Below are 7,890 nucleotides of genomic sequence, written 5' to 3'. Positions count from 1 at the left end.
TGCAATTTTTATTCTATTTAATTTGATCCTTTATCGTGTATGTTAACCTTAATTTATGTTATTCTATTCTATTTTATCCTTTTTGTCAATTTTTACTTTAAAGGGGACCTATCATGCAAAATGCACTTTGTGATGTCTTTTATACATAAATATGTGTCCCCGGTGTGTGAGGGAACTCACGCAGCGTCAGAAAATAAAACCCTCTCTCTTTTCCTCCGTACCCAAATCTCTAAAAACGGGGCTACAACGGAGCTGATCCAGATTTGCGTCCGATATGACGTAATATCGGAAATGGGGACCCACGGCACTATCAGAAAGTTGCTATCAGAAACAATGCCAGACTGTTTTGGACGTAATATGGTCGGTGTTTACATTAGCATCGCTAACACTCAGAGCTAACCTGTACTGGAGAGCATGTGTGTGAAGAAGCAGGAAATAAAAAGGAACTCACCTTGTGGTATAACCGGCAAGAGAGAAAGCCTTTGAGCTCCATACTGTTTCAGAAATAATCCTTGATAATCCATGATATGGCGTTTCATCACGGCAGTATTTAGTTTAGACAGTAGCTGCCGGGTCCCTCATGAGCTCAGCCCCCTCCCTTTTTATTTTGTATCAATTTTTTTTTTAAAGCTTTATACCCCAAATCAGCACTTTTGAAACAGGAAGTGAAATAGAGGGATATGAGGCATGGCTAGAATGGGTGATCTGTTTGGTATTTTGAGCAAAACACTTCATAGACATGTTTTTTATATATTTGTATATATCTGAGACCTATGCTATTGCCTAAAAATAGCATGATAGTGACCTTTAACTTGTTTCTTATAATAATTATTTTTATTATATTTCTTTGTATTTTGTGTTATAATTTTTTACTTCAAACTAATTTACTTATTATTTGAATATTTTGAATGTTATCCTTTGTTGCACATGTTTATATACATATTTACATTTTATATTTTGATCCTTTTCGGCGAAAATGTACAATAACTTTCTTAAAATATATATATTTCAATACTTTATTGCAACCTTTTAACTTTAACATCTTCTGTTAATATAAACATTTATATTTATATATATTTTTAATATTTACAATAACTTTCTTATAATGAATCAATTTTTTATTTTAATTTATCCTATCCTTTAGCTGTTACACCACTTCCTCGTCTCATCACTTCTTGTATTTTTCCTTGTTTCCTCAGTGCACACAGGGAACTAAAGGTCTGCTGGAGTCGGCCACTCTCCCCCCGCTCCTCTCCACCTCGTGTCCTCAGGGGAAACCTCCCACTGACCCCACTGTGAACTTTGACCCCTCGCCGGAGATCTCCACGAGTTGCAGCGGTGCCCGACACGTCCATCACTCCCGAGGCCGGGCATCTACGCCTCGCCACACTAAGACTCGGTCAAAGAAAAACAAACGAGCAGCTTTGCAAATGGCCAACCCTTCCTTCGATGTCCCCGTGTCCCCCTCCTCTCCGGACGCTGGCCCCAGCTCCAAAGCCAGGGGCCACAAAGGTGACAGCTTTTCACATTTTCAATGACAAAAAAAAAGAAAGAAATGGCAGCTTTTTTCAAGTGATTACACACATTGTTTGAAGCTTGCATGCTGTAACACAGTCAGATACAAGTGTTATGAGTTCAAAAATGTTTGTTGTTTAGTTAGTTCTTTGAAAGCTCTGGAAGATATGCATTTGTGTGTTCAATAGAGTGCTGCAGTGATGACGTATTTTTGTAGGCAGACCTGGAAGTAAGCATTGCAATCAGAATCAGAATCAGAAACAGGTAGGTTTACACTTACGAGGAATTTGATAGGTGTTGTGGTCCATACATAAAAGTAAAACAACAATTAAAGCACACAAGCTCCCTAAACAAAAAGCAATGGGATTTTTCCATTGGATTGTGGAATGGTGCAGAAACTAGGATCTTTGGCAAACACATGTTCTCCACATCTCCACATATTAACACCACTTTATGATTTTTGCAGCGTAAATGCAGAAGTAAAAAACGAATGTTAGGCTATAAAGGAACTACAATCATGGTCACATGACTTCACGTCACCACCGCTAAGCTAAAGGCGGCTAATGTTGGGCGTGATGACGTTAAGTCGTCTCATTTAGACACTTGTTAACAACCGCAGTTTTCAAATTCACCAGTCAGGTATCTACTGACGTGTTTAAAAACCGTTAAAATCTCTTCAGCTTGGGCGGTGGTGGCAAAGTCGATAGGGACTTGGCTTGGCAACTGGAAGGTCACCAGTTAGAGTCCCGGCAAGACCAAGTGCTACCGAGGTGTCCCTGAGCAAGGCACCGTTCCCTACACTGCTCCCCGGGCGCCGTCCACGGCAGCACACTGCTCCTAACACTAGGATGGGTCAAATGCAGAGGAACAATTTCGTTACATAGTACCTGTACTGTGAAATGACAATAAGAGCAATTTATAATTTATTTAACCACATACCTTATTTCAGGCATCTAACAGCTTAAAAAAACGTAACTTCGAGACACGGGAACCTCAAGTGCTAAAAAGCTGACTTATTTCCGGGTGTTAGGACTCAATCCTGCATCACTCTATTAATCGTTGAAATAGAAAAACTAGAGCAGATTGGAAGATGTCTGTCGGTAAAGGATGCAAAAAGCACATGAAAGGAGGAGATGTGTAAGATGGAGGAGCTGTACTGGTAGAGCCATATGCCTTTCTGATGATCCACATGTATAACATGAATTTTACCAGCATGTCAGATCCATCAAATGTTGTGAAATAGTAGCTATGATGAACAAACTGGAAGCTTGAAAAGCTTTGTGTGGTCTTTAAGGGGAAAGTCCTTGCCAAATATTGAATTCACATGTGTAATTTTCTATAACATTGTGCGATTTATAGCATGAACTTCAGCCAGTTTTCTGCTTAAGCTAAACAGCAGAGAGACAGTCTGGTGAGGTCATCCGGAGACAGTGGATAATGGAACAAGTCGTTGGAGCATTTTCAAGGATATGAGGAAAGTAATGCACAGATGAAACTTCCCTTACATATACAGATGGGTGACAAATTAAATCTCATTCAGCTCATTTTGGCTTCTAGGTTCTTGTAGCAGGGTCGAGTGGCACTGGGCTGAGATCATTGTCTAATGCTGTGTGCACCAGAAATCCTGAATGTTTTTTATTCCCGTGGCGCAATTACATACAAAGTCAATCTTAAAACACAATAGACGCAATAAATTAGCCCCTGGTTCCCCAAAAGACACAATAACGTGATGGTAATTAAACACATCTGCAGTATTTGCACATATATACAAGTTTAAATGTTTTCAGCCCAAGCAAGTGACGCTAAACCAATCAGTGTTAAGGGCCTGATGTTGATAAATCAGAAATGAAGGGGAAAGCTACTAATAATATTGAGGTCATTACCATCTTAAATGCTTTATGTTTACATACTATTTTAAAGAAACCAAGTATTTAGTTATCTTTGCGTATAAACAGTAAGATTGCGGCTGTTTTAATTCCTTTTTAAGATGACATGATGATGGACCAGCTACCATTTTAGAATAGCCCTGATTGTTCCAAACTCCATTCAGAAAACATGTTAAAAGTTGCTTGTCGTCTCATGTAATGACCCGACAAAGTATAACTTCAGACTTTTTACGAATTGGCATCATGATGTAGTTCATTTGGCATCCTTTTGACTAGTTTGTGGCAATAAAACCTATAAAAATGTGTTTATTTTGGTTTCATACAGCTGTGGTAAACGAGATTGACACATCGCTTGCCAAAAGCTCCAGAAAGATCCATTGACTGAGCATATCATTCCCATTAAGCTTGTTAGGTTTAATACACATTTATCCAGGTTTTATTTGTCGCCTATCTGTTCTATTTCATACAAAGGTATACAGGTCCAAGTTTAGTTATCATTTGACCAGCAAACTACAAGTATTGTCCCACATTTAATTGTTTATTAACTATCCAAAACGTTAAAACTGCACATGTGAATTCAGTTTTTGAGGTGGTTTTCCCTTTATCTTTGTACAAAAAGCACAGTTGTATTGATGTGTACAGATTTTTATGCTTCATAAATGGCAGTGAATGCAACAGCATGATAATGACTTGACACATATTTTAGTTTTTCTTATTCCCACGATCACTCCATACTCCTGAGAGACCCCGAACCACTCTTTGTAGGAAAACTGTGATTTGTGTACCTGAACTGAAGAAGTGTTTGTCTGTGCTTCATCACCGCCTACTGATGTTTTAATTTTATGATCACACAATCATTTAAAGATTTCAGTTCCTGCTCACACTGAAAACAGCAATACCTGTTCTCTCCTCCTTAGAGTTGTTTTACTTTCTGTGCTTTGACAAATCTAAGAATGTGAACGTTGGGTGTATGGAAGCCCGTAGGGGACTTTATTCAAATGGAAACTGTAAAATGTCAAAAGAAAGTCGAACCGGGAAGACAATTCCTACCTGAAAACCCATCTTGGTGAAAGAAATGACAGCATTTTCATTTTCACAAGGTAATATTGTAATGGTAAATGCAGTAGACAGGGGGCGCTGTTTAGCTTATTGCATTTGAATATTGTCCACTGTCAGCGTCCACACGGCGGCGTGCGTTGAAGCTTACCGGCGGGCGTGTCTGAAACTCGACCAACAACCAATCACATGAATCTCCCGCCCCGGCATATGATTTGATTGGCTGACGCTTCCGTCGAAGCTTCAAAAGTTGAACATTGCTCAATTTTTGAAGCGAGCAACGCAGTTCGGCAAAGTGTGACGTCACCCCATTCAAAGTGAATGGGCAGAAGCGTTGAAGCTTCAACGCACGCCGCCGTGTGGACGGGCCGTAAAGTAGACAAGTGAAATGAAGATCAGACCTCAAAACGCAAAAACATTTTGAAATGTGACTTTAATATTGCTTGCATACATGGAAAATCAGGTTGCATTGTTTAAATTAAATTACAATTTCCAATTTAAATTGTCCACTGTTAAGCAGGTTTAATCTTAAGAAAACCAAAATGTCAAGTTCTGTTTTTATTTTAAATGATTAGAAAAATTACATTTAGATTTTAATTGTGTTTTAAATAATGCTTACATTGAAGCAAATAACATTAAAGTGTTTATATTGGATTTTACATTTTCAAAATTGATGTAAAATACTAAAACTTTCAAATGCATGGCAGGTAAATATTTTATAATCTAATGTGGGTATTTATTTCCAATTGTTAGGTAATTCACTTCAGAAACACTTTTTGTTATATTCCATGGAATGCTCTTCACATCCCGATAGCTATGAATACATTAAGTGCTTTGACAATAAATTCATTAAAAGAAATGTCATCTGTGGAAGCCGTAATACTGTAAAAAGCACGACCAATCATTTTAGCCGGCCCGACTAAAATAACTGGATGGCCTACCTGCCTGTCAGCCTTCCATCTGTGCACAAACTTATCTCGTGCCCTCATTGGTCATGTGCGCGTTCGTGTGTGTTGGAGGAGGGGCTCTGTAAGGAAGTCTGAAGGAAGGGGCAGATTTTTTTCGGCTGCGTACTTTCAAATGTTAGTGCACTCAAGCTGGTTTCTCCATTCTTACCTACCCTAGCTTTAACTTGCAAAAATGTTTAAAAAACAAGATTGGATTGACATGAAGTGAGGTTTACATTATCATTGAAAAAGGCCCCTTATAGGCTTCCATAGGTGTTCTGTTTGTTCTCAGGTGGAAATCTGTAGTTTAGATTTTCAATATGCAAGTTTTCTGTGACATTGATCACGTTTATCCTCACTGTAAACTGGTGGCAATAGCTGCACATACATCACACACACACACACACACACACACACACACACACACACACACACACACACACACACACACACACACACACCACACACACACACACACACACACACACACACACACACACACACACACACCGTGGATGTCAGTGGGAGTGAATGTGATCGATGCATCTCTGAAGAGAAACATGTTTGTATTGTACGCCGTTGTAAGGTTGTTTAAGAAAAATGCTCCTGTCATTGTAAAGGAAAAGAAAAATAAAGTTCAGTGAAATAAAGAGACTCAGTTTTTATTTATCACTGTAAACAATAACAGTTGTTGTGAGTCATTGCTCACCTTACTACTTCTTTGATGGCACCCACAGGATTGTTGACATCTACCTGGATTCATTATCTTCTTATTTATACACACATGCATTTGGACTACCTATGTTTTAAATGTATTATCTTTTTAATTTACACACGACATCTATTGCACGTCAGTCCTTCCTGAGAGAGGGATGCCTCCTCTGTTGATCTCCTCGAGGTTTCTTCCATGTTTCCCCATTAACTGTGGGGTTTCTTCCATTAACTGGGGGGTTTCTTTGAGAGTTTTTCCTTGTCCGATGTGAGGGTCTAAGGACAGAGCGTTCAAAGGTTTTATTGTCATATGCACAAAGCTACAGTGAGTGTAGAAATGCCAATGAAATTCTTCTGACCTGAGGCCTGTACTACGAAGCCGGATCTTCGTTTAGCGAGCTAACTTCAGGGGAAACTCTGGGTTTCCAGTCCTACGACCAGTGCTTGAATTGGAATACAAAAGGTGCCAGTACTCTAAATCAGCAACTGTTTCAAGTCAATTTATTTATACAGCCCAAAAACAAGAATTTGGCTCAAAGTCATAGTCAAAGTCATATCCTAGTATATCCTATAATGCTGGTGGGTTTGTCTCTTTACTGTATATTTTAGAAAGGCTCACTGTACTTAAACAAAATGACTCAGGGTGCATCTGAGATAAGAGGGGGTGCAGGGGTAAAGTGCTATTTTTATAAGTGGGGAGTGGACCTAACACCCTCTAGGGGGGTCCGGGAAGAGTTTTCTTTCAATATTGAAGTTAAATGCATCAATCTGGTGCACTTTGAGAGCAAAATGAAGAGATCTATGGATACCTCTCAACATCCATTTGAAACAGACCTGTAAACAGATTTACTTTTTCTTTATGGATATTTTACAAATCACTCCCCTTTTAAACTCTATTCTTGTTTTACTGTCATATAGTCATTCATTTTTAGTGAGTTACTCAGATGAGTACCAGGAGACAGCGTTTGGTACTCTGGTACAATTGTGGTGAAGGCATCTGAGTTAGATGTATTTGAACCGAAATGTCTACAGGCATACAGTAGCAGAAGATGGCATCTTTTACAGGAAATTCCAGCCAATCTCTGTTTTTAAACCATGAGCTGCAAAATGAGCGCCTTACCCCACTGTACAGGCGAGTTGGGAACTTGTTTAGATATACCTGGGCAGGCTCTGTTTTGCCGAGGTCCTCTGGCACTTGCGGGCCGCCGAGGGGTGGCGGTGTTTGGGGCGACGAAGACGGCTGCTCCGGGGGCGAGGCGGGCAAATCCGGGGAAATGAAAGTTCAGAAAATGTGACTATTAATTTATAAATTAATGAGTTCTTAAAACATGTTCTCATTGTTAATTAAATGTTGCTTATTTAAATGCACATTGAAAAAAAATCAATTTAGGACAAATAAATGACATTAGACAATAGAGTTTTATTGACTTCACCATCGGAACCGTTTTCACAGTGTAGACAGTTTGGCCTAGCCCTATTGTTGGAAGCAGAATTGTATTTACTGGATGTTTCTAAATGGCAGTCTATATATTTTTATCAACAATAACGAAGCTAGCATCAGATGAAATAAACATTTTTCAACATCAGTAGAAGAAGTTGCTGATCCCGGATCTTATTATCACGGTCTGCCTTACGTGCTGCACCTCAGTACTTTTCCACTGACCCCGCCTCCACCTCACCCGACTGGACAGCCACACCCACCCCGTCAGCTCACCTGGGCTCCTTGCTGCTTCTCATCTCCAATCAGCTAGTATATAAGCCTCTCCTGCACACTC

Source organism: Trematomus bernacchii, unplaced genomic scaffold, assembly GCF_902827165.1.
Source record: "Trematomus bernacchii unplaced genomic scaffold, fTreBer1.1, whole genome shotgun sequence".
NCBI lineage: Eukaryota > Metazoa > Chordata > Actinopteri > Perciformes > Nototheniidae > Trematomus > Trematomus bernacchii.
Note: the sequence above shows the minus strand (reverse complement) of the source record.